This window comes from Phyllostomus discolor, chromosome 13 (assembly GCF_004126475.2).
Source record: "Phyllostomus discolor isolate MPI-MPIP mPhyDis1 chromosome 13, mPhyDis1.pri.v3, whole genome shotgun sequence".
Taxonomy (NCBI): Eukaryota; Metazoa; Chordata; class Mammalia; order Chiroptera; family Phyllostomidae; genus Phyllostomus; species Phyllostomus discolor.
In genome coordinates, this window is record NC_040915.2 from 23,658,166 (window position 1) to 23,673,490 (window position 15,325).

At 50.7% G+C, this 15,325-nt stretch overlaps 1 protein-coding gene across 2 annotated transcripts in view; it reads left to right on the plus strand.

The window, feature by feature from the left end:
- The window catches only part of GALNT10 (polypeptide N-acetylgalactosaminyltransferase 10), a 180,234-nt gene that overhangs the window by 9,313 nt on the left and 155,596 nt on the right, over positions 1–15,325 (plus strand). The window lies entirely within an intron of this gene.

Below are 15,325 nucleotides of genomic sequence, written 5' to 3' on the forward strand. Positions count from 1 at the left end.
TTTGTGGTCTCAGACCTGGATTATCTCATGGTGGAGGCAGGGTGGGGCTTGTGGCCCCCTCTTTAGAGATGGAAAAAACAAGGGTCAAAGAGCAGAGGTGGTATGACTGTTCACAGAGCCAGTGAGTTGGAGCTGATCCTTCTAACTGTCCACCTAATGTGTTTTTCAGGGGGAAAAAAAAAAAAGATGGTTACTTGGAAATGTAAATACAGGGTCTGGCCTAAATAACACCCCTTGTTTATTACAAAATCATAAGCATATAATTCTGTAACATAAGAATATCACACTCAAGCACACTGTATGACATTTTAAGTGAAATGTTCGAACTAAAACTATAAATTATTACACCTGTATTATTACCCTACCAACCATGCTCAAACAGGTGTTACTTCTGTCGGATCCTGGAAATAATAAACCTTAGGCTCTTGAACAAACTCACTTAAGTTTACATCCAATGTTCCTGCTCTGCCTGAGCCCAAGAAGAACTTACCTTGCTTCTCTGTGTCTGTGTCTGTGTCTGTGTCTGAGCCTGAGGTCCGCCCTGCCTCATGGAGTTTGCTCCAGCTGAGCTGGGGACTGCTGTAGGTTTGGTAGAAGTGGAGTGAGCACAGGGTCCACTTTGTTTCCCGCCTGTGCTTTGTGGCGTGTCAGGAAACCTCAGAATGTGCAATTTCTGTTCCTGGGGGGTGCGGGGGGGCGTTGTTAGGAATCCAGGAAAGGAGAGGAAAGATGGCTTTCCCAGCAGCAGTGGCACTCTCCACATTCCCTGGGGTGAGGGGGCCTGAAAGGCATGGGGGGGCCGTTCAGGAAAGGAGAGAGCCTGTGTGAGGGCAGTGCAGCTGAACACAGCCACCGTGTGTCCAAGGCCAGGGCCCTTTGCCAGGGCAGAAGTGGCTGCAGCTCCACCCCCCTTCAGGAACCTTCCCTTGGAGTTTCCCGTGGCTTCTGGTGTGACAGTGGGCGTGGTGTGGGGCACAATTGGTATGGCAGCCAGTTGCGGGCCCAGAGCTAGGCCCTCCTTGAGGGCTGGCTCCACAGCAGTAAGGACGATGCCCATTAGTTTATTGTGCAGTTGCTGCATGCCATGCGCTGTGCCCATCTCACTGCACCAGGGTTATGACCCGGGAGGTGAGTGCAAGGTTACATTTGGGAAAAGCGAGGCTCAGGAAGCTTCAGTAAGTACCTTCCAGGAATGCAGAGGAAGTGAGCCGTGGGAGTGGAACTCAGATTTCTGGCTCTCAAATTTGTGTTCTTAACTACCATGCTTTATTGATGCCTGTGGCAAGTCATTGAACCTCTCTCGGCCTCCGTTTCCTCTCCTATAAAGTGGGAACAGGACCTTCCTGGCGTGAGCAGAGTGCAGGTCACCCTTCCGTCCCCCTGCACTTGGGGCGATTGTCAGACACCGCTGTCTGCTGTCTGCTGTGAGGCTGCCAACGCCCACCAGGGAACAATGGGCACATTAAGAAGGCTGCAGGGTGCCAAGCAGGAGGCAGTTAAAGGGACTTTTGATTAGTTTTAACCCTAATTGTCAGACTTCTGTCCTCTCTTTTTTCCTCTGTAGTGTTTAAGAGGGAAAAAGCCTGGTGTGGATTTCCTCCCTCTGTGGTTGTGTGGGCTCTCTCTGACTTTCACTCCTCCCCTGTTCTCACCCCTGTTCTCTCCCCGTCTCTGCCTGTGTCTCTGTCTCTCTCTGCTCCCGCTGCCTCTGCTGTGTGTTGTCTCTAAGCAAACACAATGAGGGACGAGACTGAAGAAGCCACAGGATTGCACTGTGGAATCCACGATTCCAGGGGACAGTCTCTCATCTTGTCCCGCCTCCCCAACCTCATCCCTCCCACACGGTCGCCGTCTCTGGCTTGAACACCTGCGGTGATGGGGAACCCACTCCCTTTAGTTCAGCAGAGTGCTAGAAAATCTGCTGTGGCTCAGGGTGACTTAGGGGACACCTCTTCTAGGCTCCTCTCAAACCTCTTCTCTCCCAGAAAGTCTCCTCTGGTCTTTCCAGTTAGAGCTCATTTCTGACTCGTAGAGATGCTTATGGAATGGAATGTGTACGTTAGTGACGCGGATGTCACGGTGCTGCGCTCTGCTGTTTCTCTAGGCAGAGAGAGGTCGTGTTGAAGGAGCCTTCTCAGCAGGACGGCCCCTTGGGTACGGTTCCAGCTGAAGAGAAGAGACCCTAGACAACTGCCACATAGGCCCAGGCCCCCTCCATTTTCTAGAAGGTTCATCTCCAAGTGTATTTCATCTGTTCTTTCAGTGCAGGGAATATCTTAGGTGTTGTGGACCACGTGGGCTCTGTCTGTGACTACTCAGCTCTGTCATGAAAGCGTGAAAGCAGCCAGAGACAAGACATGAATGAGCATGCCGTGTTCCAATAAAACTTTATTTGCAAGAACCAGGCAGCAGGCTGGAGTTAGGAAACAGGGTCATTGTAGATGTATTTCGTTAAGATGAGGACATCCTGGACTAGGGTAGGCCCTTAATCCTGTGTGACTGACTAGTGTCCTTGCAAGAGGGAAGCCCCAGAGAGGGACAGTGGCCACACGAAGACTTAGGCAGAGATTGGAGTTATGCCACCACAAACCGAGGACTGCCTGGGGTAGCCGGAAGAGGCTTTGGAGGGAGCGTGGCCCTGCCAACACCTTGATTTCCAACTTGCAGCTTCCAGAACTACAAGACCACGTGTCTCTGTTGTTTGAAGCCCCCTAGTTTGTGGAACTTGGTTAGGTGGCCCTAGGAAACCAGCACACAGACCGTCTTCCGTTTTCATCAGATTGTTTTGTGTGTGTGCGCACGCATGTGTTTTTGTGTTGTATTTGGGCGGAGTGGATAAAACACTTGCGAAGGCAGGATAATTGTCTTAATCTCTTCTAGGGGTTTTGATTCCTTTTTAATTCATGGGAAAAATCTTCTCTTCCCATGGAGAATTAGCATATTACCCTGCCTATGTGCATAAAGCTACCCTCCTTGTTAAGAGATCTTTTTTTTTTTTAACCTAGCTATTAGCCTTGAGTACCAATGAGTAAACACATAGTACGTACTGCCTTTTACTTAACTGCATTACCATATTTTGCCGTATATAATGTGCAACTTTCGCCCAATTTTTTGAGGGAAAAATAAGAACGTGCATTATACATGGGTGCAATCATTACCATGGGCATAACAATGAGCATAATAATCCCGTGTATAATGCGCACAGAAACGTGGGTGCATGTTATGCCCAGCAAGTACAGTATCTTTTCCTGAGTTCCAACTGCAGTTATTTCAACAATTTATTTTAATCCTGGGTCCCAACACAGTTGCTTTGGCTGGCTACTAAGTGATAGGTACCAGAAACAGCCCCTGCCTTTGAGGAGCTCCTTGTCTGCAAGGGGACATGAACAAGTTCAAGGTGATGTAGTGTACAAGGCAGAGCATCCGCATACTGCAGGAGGAGTCAGCCCTGTGGTGTGGGTGTGAGGAGGAGCAGAACATACTGACTGAGGTCCGGATGGACTTCTGAAAGGTGACGGCCCCGAGAAAGGTTAGGAATTTGGAAGAGTGTACCCGTTAGGATCGGGGCCTCTCGGGTGGCAGAAAGGAACCGGTTCCAGGAGTGGGAGTGATCCGGAGTCACCGAATCTTCAGCTGTCTCTTAGGAAATAACTGCGGGGAGGTGGGGGCCTGGTCTTCAGCACACAGGGAAGCCAAAGGCAGTTTTGGTGCCGAGAAGGACCTGATCAGAGGGTGCCTCACAAAAGTGGATCTGGCGATGCAGGGGTCTTCCAGTGGAGGCCAGGGGACTGGTTGGGAGGCTGTGGGAGTAGCGAGAGAGGATGAGTCTGTTCATTCACCCACTATGCCTGCTGTGGTCCCGGTACCTTGTCAGGGGGTGAGGCCCCCAGATATGTAATGTGCAGCCTGTGCGCTTCAGACACTCATAGTAGTAACTGTCGTGCTGGCTGCTTTTGTCAGTCACAATGTTAAGTGCTTTACATACATCATTGTTGTTAATCCCCACAGCATTCTCGTTATAAATACCCCCATTTCATACACAAGGGCACCAAGCCCCGGGGACAGGAAATGCTGCACCCAGGGCACACAGCTGGTCACTGATGGAGCTGTGACTGCCCTGCAGGGTTCTTGGCCTGTACCTCTGCCCTTGGCTGCACACACCAAACAGGTCAGGCAGAGTACGGTGGGATCTCTCTCGGGTAGCTGCAGGTTCTGTGAGAGCACATGTGAGAGTCTGTTAGCCAGGTGGACAGGGCAGATGGAGGTCTCAGAGGGAGAAGATCCTGACCTAGGTAAGACTTTGAAGCTGATGGGCTGGTTTAGCCTGGCAGGGTAAGGGCTGGGGGCAGGGTGGGGAGTGCAGGCTTGAGCCCAGAATGGGAAAACGGCATGGTGTGGGCAGGGTCTCCCAAGTGTGGCGTGGCTGGCCCCTAAAAAGGAAAGCCAGGAGCAGGCCTGGGAGGCAGGAATGGTGCTGGGGCCAGACCCACAGGCTGACCTTCACCCTGCAGTTCCCACAGACATGCTGGGCAGAGAAGTCATGGGACCTGATTTGCTTTCTGGTGGGTCCTGGAGTTCAAGAGTTGGAAGAGACCCAGGAGGTCATTTTGTCAGCCACTGTCACATGTCTGCATGTGAGGCCAGGTGAGGCCGAGGAGCTCCCAGGATGGGACTAGGGAGGCCAGAGTGCTCCAGGCACAGGGGTGCGACAGGAAGGCTCAGTCTGTTGTGTAGCTGGCATTTGTGTCTGAAGTTCTGCTTCGTTCAATATGTCCTTTAGCCAGCAGATTTGGACTGAATACTGAATGTGCCCAGGCTGGCTTTCTGCTAAGCACTTGACATTCCAGGAGGAAAGGATGTGGTCTCTACCCTCGAGGACCAGCTGGACCACTAGGCAGATAGTTCCAGGGCAGCGGGGTGTGGGCAGTCAGTGGCGTGGGCACCGGGCTGGAGAGCATGGTGGGGGCGCACAGCAGCCTCTGAGCAGTCTTCCTGCTGCCGCCTCTCTCCTCACCCCCTCCCCACCTCACCCCCAGGCTTGCAAGGCCACAGGTTTGCCTGAGTTTGAATCCCAGCTCTGCCCTTTACTAGCTGTTGGGAAAGCTCCTGAATCTCTTTGTGTCCCCACGTCCTCTACTTGAAGATGGCCATGCTAGGAGCATTTGAGATCTTGCCCCCTGGCACGTGTCTTCGGTTTGGCTCAGATAAACCAGACTCGGGTTGTCTCGTTTCTTCCCCTCATTGTATTTTTGCCAGTGCCTTACACAGTGCCAGGCATATGACATATTTGATCAACGAAAACAATGAATGAACAACCTTGGATTAGATTCTGAATCAGAAAGAAAAAAATAGCCACGAAGGATATTATAGGGACAACTGGCAAAATTTGGATATGCACTATAGATTGTGTAATAGTATTCTATCAGTGTTAAATTTCCTGATTTCGATGTCCTCTACACACTGAAGGATTTAGGAATAAAAGCTTATTGTGTCTTCAACTTTCAGATGTTTCAGGGGAAAATCACAGCTATAGATAGTTGGAGGAGATGGTGAGAGAGAGAATGATTAAAACAAAAGTGGGAAATGGTAGCATTGAACATGGAGGAAAGACACATATGAGTTCCTTATGCTATTCTTGCATCTTTTCTGCAAGTTTGGAATGATTCACTATAAAAAGTTATTAAAAATTCAGTGAAATGCATGAACAAAAGGGGAAAGGGATGCTAACAGGAGAACCTCTCACGCCCAAGTACTAAGGCGGGAGGGCAGGAAGGGGCTTGGTCCCTGTGGGGCGCTCTGAGGAGGGCTGTGTGGCTGCAGTGTGGCCCTGGGGCTGGGGAGGGAACAGCGGGTCAGAGCTGCAGCCCTCCTGCCCTCCTGCTGCTGAGCAGCGGGCTGGGCCCTCGCCTCTTTGGAGGGAGTGGCATGCTGAGCTGTGCCGCCCGCCTCACTTAGCTGAAGAGTCCTCATCTCCACTCCCCCCTCCTCCTCTCCCTACCGTGATTTCTGAGCCAAAGCCTGAATGCACGAGGCTCGCTCATCTCTAGACTTTCATCTGATTTCTCTTTCAGTTTAATAATAGGGAAGCTGTCATCCAAGTATGAGGATTGCTCCTTCCACCCTGAAACGACGACTTTCCCATCGTCTGCTTGCTGTGAACCTCCCATGTGGTTCCTGCTTTGGTTATATATTGCTGTATAACAATTATCTCCAAATGCAGAAGCTTATTACAGCACACATTTATTATCTCACAGTTTCCGTGGGTCAGGAATTCGGGCTTAGCTGGGTGGTTCTGGCTCGCGGTCTCTCGTGGGACTGCAGTCAAGATGAGGGCCAGGGCTGTAGTCATCTGAAGTCTCGGCTTCCAAGGTGGCTCCCTCACGCAGCTGTTGGCAGGAGACCTCGGTCTCTCAGTGCCTGGACCCTTCCGTAGGGAGCTGGAGTGTCCCTTCCCCGTGGCAGTTAGCTTCTCCCAGAGCAGGTGGCCCGAGAGAGAGCGAGCCAGATGCCGCAAGTCCTTATCTAAGCTAGTCTCCGAAGTGGCACACTGTCACGGACACTTCTCGAAGGGAGGAGTCTGGGAGAACTTGTGGACATCTAAAAACCACCACAGCTGAGAGCCTACTGTGTGCTGAGCACTACAGGTAATCCGAGGGATGCAAGCCGTGGAGCACTGTCCACCCTCCAGAAGTTTACATCTGCGTGGGGAAGCAAGACATGCTCCAGTCTCGGTTGTAAGACCCAAGGTAGCCCACAGAACACTGAGTCATGAAGGACCACAAAGGAGAGCTTTCAGAGCGGTCATTGGCCCTCATTATTGGCACTGTCTGAATAACGACCGTGAATCCAGATGGCTGCATTTGAGCATTTTCACTGCGATGGGCGCTGTGCCAAGCAGGACTGCCTTACGGCACTCCCCCATTTGGGCACAACACCCCTGGGAATTGTGCAATGGGCAGTCCCCATGCCAAGTGTTTCGTTTACGTTATCTCACTCATTGCTTTGAGCCGCCTTGTGGGGTTGCTATCATTATTCCCATTTTACAGATTACAAAAGTAAGGTTTAGAGAAATTAAGTAACTTGTGCAAGATCACACAGCCAGTAGGTGGCAGAGGGGTGCAAACCACAGGCCTCTGTAGGTTGAAGTTCCGGCTTCTCTACTCGAGCACTGTAGAGCCTTGAGCAAGTGATTTTAACCTCTCTGTGCCTCGGTTTCCTCATCCGTAAAATGCATGCAAAACCGCTCAGCGTTCTCAGGTCAGAGTCAAACACACAGCTATGCTGTCCTCAAGTTCTTTGTGTTCGGTTCTTACAAAGGTTTGAGACAGGAGAAGCCCAGATGGTGGCCAAGCTGAGGCTTAGGAGGCAGCACTTGAGTTGGCAACTTTCTTTGGAAGTGCTTTTCCTTTTGAGAAGCAAGGAACACTGGACTGAGTATCAGCAGGATGTGAATCTGTGCTGTGCATCCTTGAGCCAATCATTAAACCTTTCTGGGCTGTAAAGGCCCCTTTTACAAAAGGGGCTTGGCAGCACGTCCCCTCCAGGGTTCTCCCTTAGAAAGATGGAGAGGGAGGGTGTGTTTTGAAAACTGGAAAACTCTGGCCAAGAGCTTTGGGACTCTTTATTCCCTTCCAGCTGAGGAATTGTGGCTTCTTAAGCGATTGGAATACAGAAAGGCTGTTTGATGGAAGTCGTTCCTCCCTCCTCGTTGCCTCCTACACCCTCTTTGCTAAAACATTTTTGAGAAAAATCAGTTTTGAGCTGAATTTGGAGGCTCAGAACAGCCTCCAAACACATCAAGAACCAGATAGTTCGCTTTCTGAAAATGCAAATCTGATAACCAACTTGGAGGACCCAGCTTTTAGAATCAATCTTTTCTTCTTTCTTAATGAATTGGCATTTGTCTCCTGTGCTGGTTCATTGTGGAATTCACCCGAATGTTTCATTCACTGCGATCTCAGAAGCTGCGTGCACCCAGCCACCACCACGCGTGAGAAAGAACAGAACCTACTTTGCAAAAAGGGAAAAATATAATCTTCCTCCTTTTGTTTTCTCACTTTAAAACGCTTCCTTTTTTAAACTTAAAAAAGGGGCTGTTTTTTTTTCTTTTTAAAATCCAGACATGCGTGAGCCAACGTTTAAAAAAGTGATTGCACGTCCCAGTATGTTCCTTCCCCACCGAGGTGATGAGTAAGCCTCCCCCGAGTCACCCGGTGGCACAGAGTGATGGGGGGGAGCCCGTCAGCTACCTGCCTGGGAGGCTCCTTCTCGGTGTCTCTCCTCCATTTCCCTTCCCATTGTTAAACTGCAGTCACTGGAAGACAAAAAGGGGAGAGGATGAAGGAAGAGGAGGAGAGGTGCCAGAGCAGAGCCTGAGGCCCTCAGCGATTTCTGCTCTCAGCTGTCTGACCTCAGAGCAATGACTTAAACTCCGAGCCTCTGTCCCACTCTAAAACGGGCATGCTGACAGTAACGGCCGTGTTGCAGAGCTGCAGGGATGATTACCTGCGAAAACGCGTGAGGGAAATGCTCTGTAAACGCCATTACGCTGCCGTTGGTACTGAGATATGATCACGTACATGTATAACTTGTATGGTTTTTTTTAAAAAATAAATTTTTAAAGGGTTGCTTTTATTTTTAGAATCAGAGTTTGAGCTGGAAGGGAACCGTAGGACTCATTCAGCACACCGTCTCGCCCTAGGGAGGCGTCCTCTCTGCAGCAGCCTTCAAAGGCAGTCGGCTAGTCTAGCCTTGAGTAGCTCCAGGGACGCGGAGGTCACCACCTCTCCCTCTTCTTTCTCTTAATCCGCCCAGCCCTTCAGTTCTTCTGGACAGAGGGTAGATCAGTGGTTTTTCTTTTCCCTAAGACAGACAGCAAAGGAATAATGTCGTGGTTCAAAACGAAGGAGCGTGCCGCGGCATACATTGTGCAGCTCTGCCATCTACACGTTACTGCTGGAGGTACATTAGCTGCTCTCCCACGTGGTTGAGTTGCTTGTGGAGGGGGATCTGGTAGCTGTGTTCCAGAAACTCCTGAGTTACAGGGCCCAGGGTGCAACCCTGGGAGGACCTGGCAGGACCCTCCCTCTTAGCTCTGGGCATCTGGATACTTTTCTCTGTTCCAGCTGGTGGTTTTTCTAGCTGTAGGTATGGATGGACTTGTCTGAGAAGGTACGGCCTGTGGCAGTAATTATTGCCTTTTTTCCTTCCCTCCTCACTTCCTCCTTTGAAGTGGGGGAGGCAGGGAGGCCTGCGGAAAACAGGGGTTTTCCTTTCTTTCTGTTCAAGATGTAACCGGGAGATGGCGGGCCAGCGCTGGGAGGCCTCAGAGACCATCCCAGCCAGCGCTCACAAACTGTCTGGGAGTCCGAGTGGGTGCCTCAGGGACTCTGTACCCATTGTTTCAAATGCTGTTAACGCTTCTTAACGCTGTACTAATAAGAAAGAAGATTTTTTTTTAAAAACCACTTATGTGTTGTTGAATGTCACATTTTTAAAAAAGATTTTATTTATTTATTTTTAGAGAGAGGGGAAGGGAGGGAGACAGAGAGGGAAAGAAACATCCGGCCTCCAGCTCAGGCATGTACCCTGTCTGGGAATTGAACCAGCGACCCTTCGGTTTGCAGGCCAGCACTCAGTCCACTGAGCCACACCAGCCAGGGCTCTCTATCACTTTTTTACATGTTGAAGGTCGCCAGCTTATTCTTCCAGTGTCTGTTTAATTAACTAGAATCCAGAGATCGTAGGACAAACTGTGTTAAAGAAATGCATCTACTTACTCATCAAAACATCAGAAAGGTTCTCAACATTAGGAAGCTAAAGCAAAATAGAGAAATGGTACTTTGAGGCTGACGTAAGCGGCCAACTCTGTTGTCTTTAATTCCTGAGGTCAAGTTGTGTGTGTCGATCAGAACAGCCTCATTGTCCTCATTAGTTTACTTACAGTAAAGAATGTTACTAATTTGAAAGTTTTAAATGTATGTTAAACACAACTTCCTCCATTTAGACTGTACTCACTGAAAACCTACCAGCCTTTCCAAAAAACAAGGGTGGCATCTCTTCGAGTAGTTTGGGACCCTCTTCTAGTCCGCCGTTGCTTACTGATTAAACTGTGTTCCAGGCAGGGTGGGTAACGACTCGGCACAGTATTTGCCTTTGAAGGCTTACCTACTGGCAACTACGTTTATGTTTTCATGTTCATGTTCAAGCAGCTGCTTTTTATTTATGAGTGGATCTTGGCAGATTTTTCCTGCTAGATTTTTGTTTGGCCCATGGCAGGGAACATGTCCCTCTCCTGTCATCATGAGTGAGAAATTCTTCCCTCTGCCCAACCGCAGCTTGTTACAAGATCGTCACCTTTTACCTGCTGTCCACTTTCTATCCCATGTGCTCAGAGGCCTGTTGGGTAGTTGGCCCATAAGAATCCCCGCGGCAGCTAGGGAGCACCTGCAGTGACCCATAGGTCACCTCTAGGCTTCCCGGAGGCCCAGCAGCCCCCATCTCCTTCCACCGCCTCCTCTCACTGGATCCCTCTCCCAACCTCTCCTCGGTCGGTCGGGGAGATCTCACCCACTCTATTCCTGCCCTTCCCAGCCTTTGTGAACTACAATGGCGTCAGCCTGATGAGGCTGGTGGAGCCCAGGATTAGCTCGGTCTGTGATCTCCGGCAGGCCAGGCGGCCCTCATGGAAAATGAGGCTATCACCTTCCGCCCTCTGCCCATAGATTGTGTCGGGAGGCGGTGGTGGCATGGGGCGCTTGAGTGCTTTGAGGATCAGAGGTTTGCAGCCTCTTCCCTGGGAAGTTGTCTGCTGGTATGTCTGTCCCTCCCTTTCTCATCCCAAGAAAGGAGATAAGAGAGGAGATGGAGAGAGGTCCAGCTTGCCTCCTGAATGAAATAAAATTAATGCAGGTTCCACATACACTATACAGTCAGAGCATCCTTCCTTCCCCCATCATCCACTCCAACTTGGGGAGGGGGTCTCTTGCTTGCACCCCACCCCCTCCTCAAGCAGAACAATGGCCTAGCAGTCAAAAAGTCCTGGATTTGGATCTTGGCTCTGTCACTTGTCATAGTTGTTTGAACCCTAAGCAAGATGCTTAAACCTTCCCAGCCTCAGTTTTCCCACCTGTAAAATGGAGATTATAGGCACCCACTTTATAGACTGAAGATTCATTGTGAGACTTTACAGGCAGGGATATTGCCTGGCACATTGTAAGGTCTCAAAAATAGCTATTTGTTTGTGATAATGGTGTTTGGAGACCTTTTTCCTTTCTACAAATGAACTATATAGTTTAACTCACCTGATTTTCCCCAAATGGAAATGTTGGCAGTGGGAGTGGATGAGAGGGAAGCATTCGAGGTGATCTGTCCCCTCTTTTCCTGCCAGCGCCTTCCGCACCCCAGCCCGGATCCCCCTGTTCCGTTGGGAGCAGGATTATCTGCCTCCCAAGAGCAGAGCAGGGCTCAGCCGCACCATCTCAGCCTTCTCAGAGTGGGCGTTTCTCAGCCAGGGGATGACACTTCCTGTCAGGCTTGCTGCATCTTCTCCCTGCCTGCCTGGTAGCTGGTCCCTCCCTCATTTCAGAAGCCCTCGAAGGACTTCAAGATGAAACACTTCCACACTGGGCAGATCATTTTCATTGAATTCTCCAGTACACTGTCTCCAATGCTGAGGAAAGACATTTTAATTAATTACAGTCCCCGTGGGCTCAAGGATCAATAGCAATAAAGAGCTGTGGAATGCATTCCTAGCCTCCGCTGTCTCCAGCTCTCTCTGTATATTTGCATCAGGTGTCCAAGCCCTCTGGGCCTCAGTTTCCTCTTCTCTAAAATGGGAGTGTCTATTTCCCAGGAGTATTGGGAGCCTCCAAAAAGGTATGGTGCTTGAAAGTGTTGTAAACTGTGGAATGCTGGCCACAGGTAAATTGCTATTAAGAGTGCATTTCTATTCCCAAAGGCAAGCACGAGGGATGTTTCTCTTCTGAGCCATTTCTGGGACCTTCTTGCTTTTTCTTCTTGATACCTTAAGACCAAGCTGCAGGCTCCATCTCCCTTCTTAAGACAGAGAAGCAAACAGAAGGAAGCAAGCAGCCCAGAATTAAGCAGGTGGCTGTGTAGGTGAGGACAGGTTACTGCTCTCCCAGCCCCAAGTTTCTGTAGTGGGACCTGGGATAAGAAGCCAAAAGCTGGGCCCCGCATCGTTCTGACACTGTGCCGAGCACCCCCAGCACTGAGCCTTTGCAGCCAAGAGCAGCCTCTGTCTCCTGCTGCCGTGTTCCTGCAGTGTATTCAGCACACACAGCAGCCAGAGTAATCTTTCTGAAACACAAGTCTGGTCATGTCCCTACCCTGCTCGTAGCCCTTGCCTTTAGGATGAAGTCCAGCGTTTTTGGTGTGGCTGCCCAGGCCCTGCATGACCTGCCCTGCCAGCCTCTCCAGTCAGCATCTCCTGGTTTCCCTCCAGGTCCTGTGGCTCCAGCTGTAGTCCACCCACTGCCCAGATGCATGCCCTCAGGGTCTCCAGGCTTTGGACATGCCTTCACCTTGGGCTTCCCCCAGCCAGGTGCTCTGCATGCTTCAGGTCTGTGCTGAGACCTCACCTTCCCCAGCAGACCCTCCCTGACTAACCAGCTTTCCTCAGTTTGGGTGGGTTCCCATAGCACCCTGTGCCTGGGGGTGTCATGGTCCCAACCCCATCATTGGCTGCCGCTCCTCACCCACCTGCCTTCCTGTAGATATGTGCACTTCTCTTCTCCAGAGCTGTGTCTGTGTGACTTGCTGGTTGTCGTAGCCCCAGGCCCCTGACATACCTCCCACCACAGAGTGCATGCCACATAATGGAGGGGAGGAGTGGACTTAGACGGTTAGCGCTAGATGGAGAGCCTGGGGGGGTCAGACACCGGCTTCCTGGCCCTACCGCAGCCCTCCAGAGGAAGACTCTGCGGGCGTGCCCGGGCACCTGCGTGTTTAACAGTGTGCACATGCAGCTGGACTTGATAGTGGTCTGGCCCAAGCCTTGCACTTTAAAAACAGGAGAGTGACACCCAGAGACAGACAGTGAGTGACTTCTGCAAATTAGTGCTCCATCTCTCTCTCTCTTTCTCTCTCTCTCTCTCACACACACACACACACACACACACACATACACACTGTGTGAGATGAAACTGTATAAGGCTGAACGTTTTTCCCCTCTCAAAACATCAGTCTTCAAGAAAGCCGTGGGAAGCACAGGCCAGAGAATGTCCTTGTTTTAACCTTAGGTCTGAACTGGGAAATCTGACAATGTTGTTTATTTGCTTTCCATAAAAGGTATTTAACTTCAAAGTATGCACTTCTTACTTTGAAAATTTGAAACAATTACTTTCACTACAAGACTTACATAATTTTTTAAAACATGGGAAATCCCTGATGTTTCCGAAATGATTCGTGGAGAGTGTGAATTCCCCTGCCTGTTGCCGTGAGCTCTGTTTGTGTCAATATGAGGCTGGTTGAGATGGAAGCTGACAGAACATGTTGCTTGTACTGTTGCTTATAGTACTTGAAGGCTGTGCCTCTCTCCCAAGCCCGGCAGAGGAGAGAAGCTGTGTAGGAATGTGCGACTGTAATTAATTCGACTCACTGGGCCAGAGCGGCAGAGAAAATCCAGCAGCTCCACGCATGGCGGAGACGAAGTCGAGCCCGTTCAGGGCAAAGCCAGGGGCTCAGGACATTGTGTCCAAAGGGCAGGGGGGAAGCAACTAAGTGGGTTTGCATAGGAGAGCCAGCCAGTGGCTGTGAATGCCTCAAACGCTGGGATGGGGGGAGGGACGTGGAAAGAGGGACATTCAGGCAACACAGAGCCTGGATCTGAGGGTGGGGGACCTTCCACTGGAGTGTAAGGAAGGGCTTCCCAGCACGTGGATCTCCACCAGTGTGTTCCCAGAGGTAACGAGTTCCCCGCATCAAGAGAAGTGTCCGAGGCTGGGCTGTCTTGTGGGCCTGTCACAGAGTGTCTGGGGCGAGGGTCAGTCTGGACTAGATGAAGTCCAAGTGCCCTCCCCGCTGACTGGAGAGCAGACCCCAGTGCCCCCAGGCCCGAGCCAGCGGCCTGAGTGAGTGAAGGCTTCTCTGGTGGGGGCTGTGGGAGAGTAAGAAGGGGGCCCCTGCTGATTGCTTACAAATGTGGGTCCAGTGAGGCCAGATCTTTGGGTTTTTCAAAGGGAGACAGACATCTGGGTCTTCTAATAGAGTCTTTCCTGAGTTTTGAATGTGGTGGGAGCCAAGCGAAGCCATTCGTGCCCGCAGTCTTGGCCGCAGCCCAGCAGTTTAACCCCTGTGTTCCAGGGTCCTCAGGGCTATGCGAGCCCAGTCCTTCAGGCAGGGGGTGAAAGGAGTGAAGTGGGCGGCAGGTCAGGGACCACGTCTCTGTTCTACAGGTGGGGACACCAGGACACCTGGAGGGGAAGGGGCTTCCAGAGAGACCAGTGCCAGGTAGCAACAGGTAAGGGCCACAATCGCTGTGAGCAGGCTGAGTGGGCCAGGTAAAGAGTGCTGTCTCCTTCCAGCCTACTCCACTGACATCAACTGGAAGCTTTTCTCTTAAAATAAGGTTTGATAGAGGGAGCACCGGGAAGGCCTGGAGCAGGGTGTTTGGCCTCCCAGGCACAGTGGAAGGAGGAGGGCTTCCCTTTCCCCTCCCTACACGGCGCCAGGGGCTCCACATGCTTCAGGGCAACTGAGTGGCGCCCCCTGGGGTTGTGCTGTGCTCAGTCTGCTCATTCATGTCTGGAGCCACTTCAAAGCTCTGCTTCTCCTTTTCCCCAAGGATCAGCGTCCTTAGACCTCCAGGTATGCCCGAAACTGCCCATTGTAACTGCTTTTCAGTGAGGACTTCATGGCATCCAGAAATCTCTTTCGAAATGCACCTAGGACAAGAAAAAGGGCCGCAGGAATGCAGCCTGACATCTGGCTCAGGCTCCAAGTATGGAAGCATCAGACTGCCAGGGGTTCGGACACTGAATAAATTAGCTTTGCCGAAGCCAAGCTCAAAAAGCCAGTCATACGCAAACCACATTTTTGGCACTCCCTGCCACGATCGGAGGCCTGTCTGCCTAGCTTCCTGCCTCTTGGCCTTCCTCTCACTCTTTGTGCTCAGACTGCGCTTTCTGACCAGCTTTAAGCTTTGCTTACTTCCCCAGTGAATGGCTTGCTTGCTTTGCTTTATTTTGTTTTGTTTTAAAATAAGTTTTTTTAAAAAATGTATTAGTATTTTTTTCATACAACTTTGTTGAGAGGTATTTGAAGTATAATAGACTGCACATTAAAAAAGTGCGTTGCTTGATCA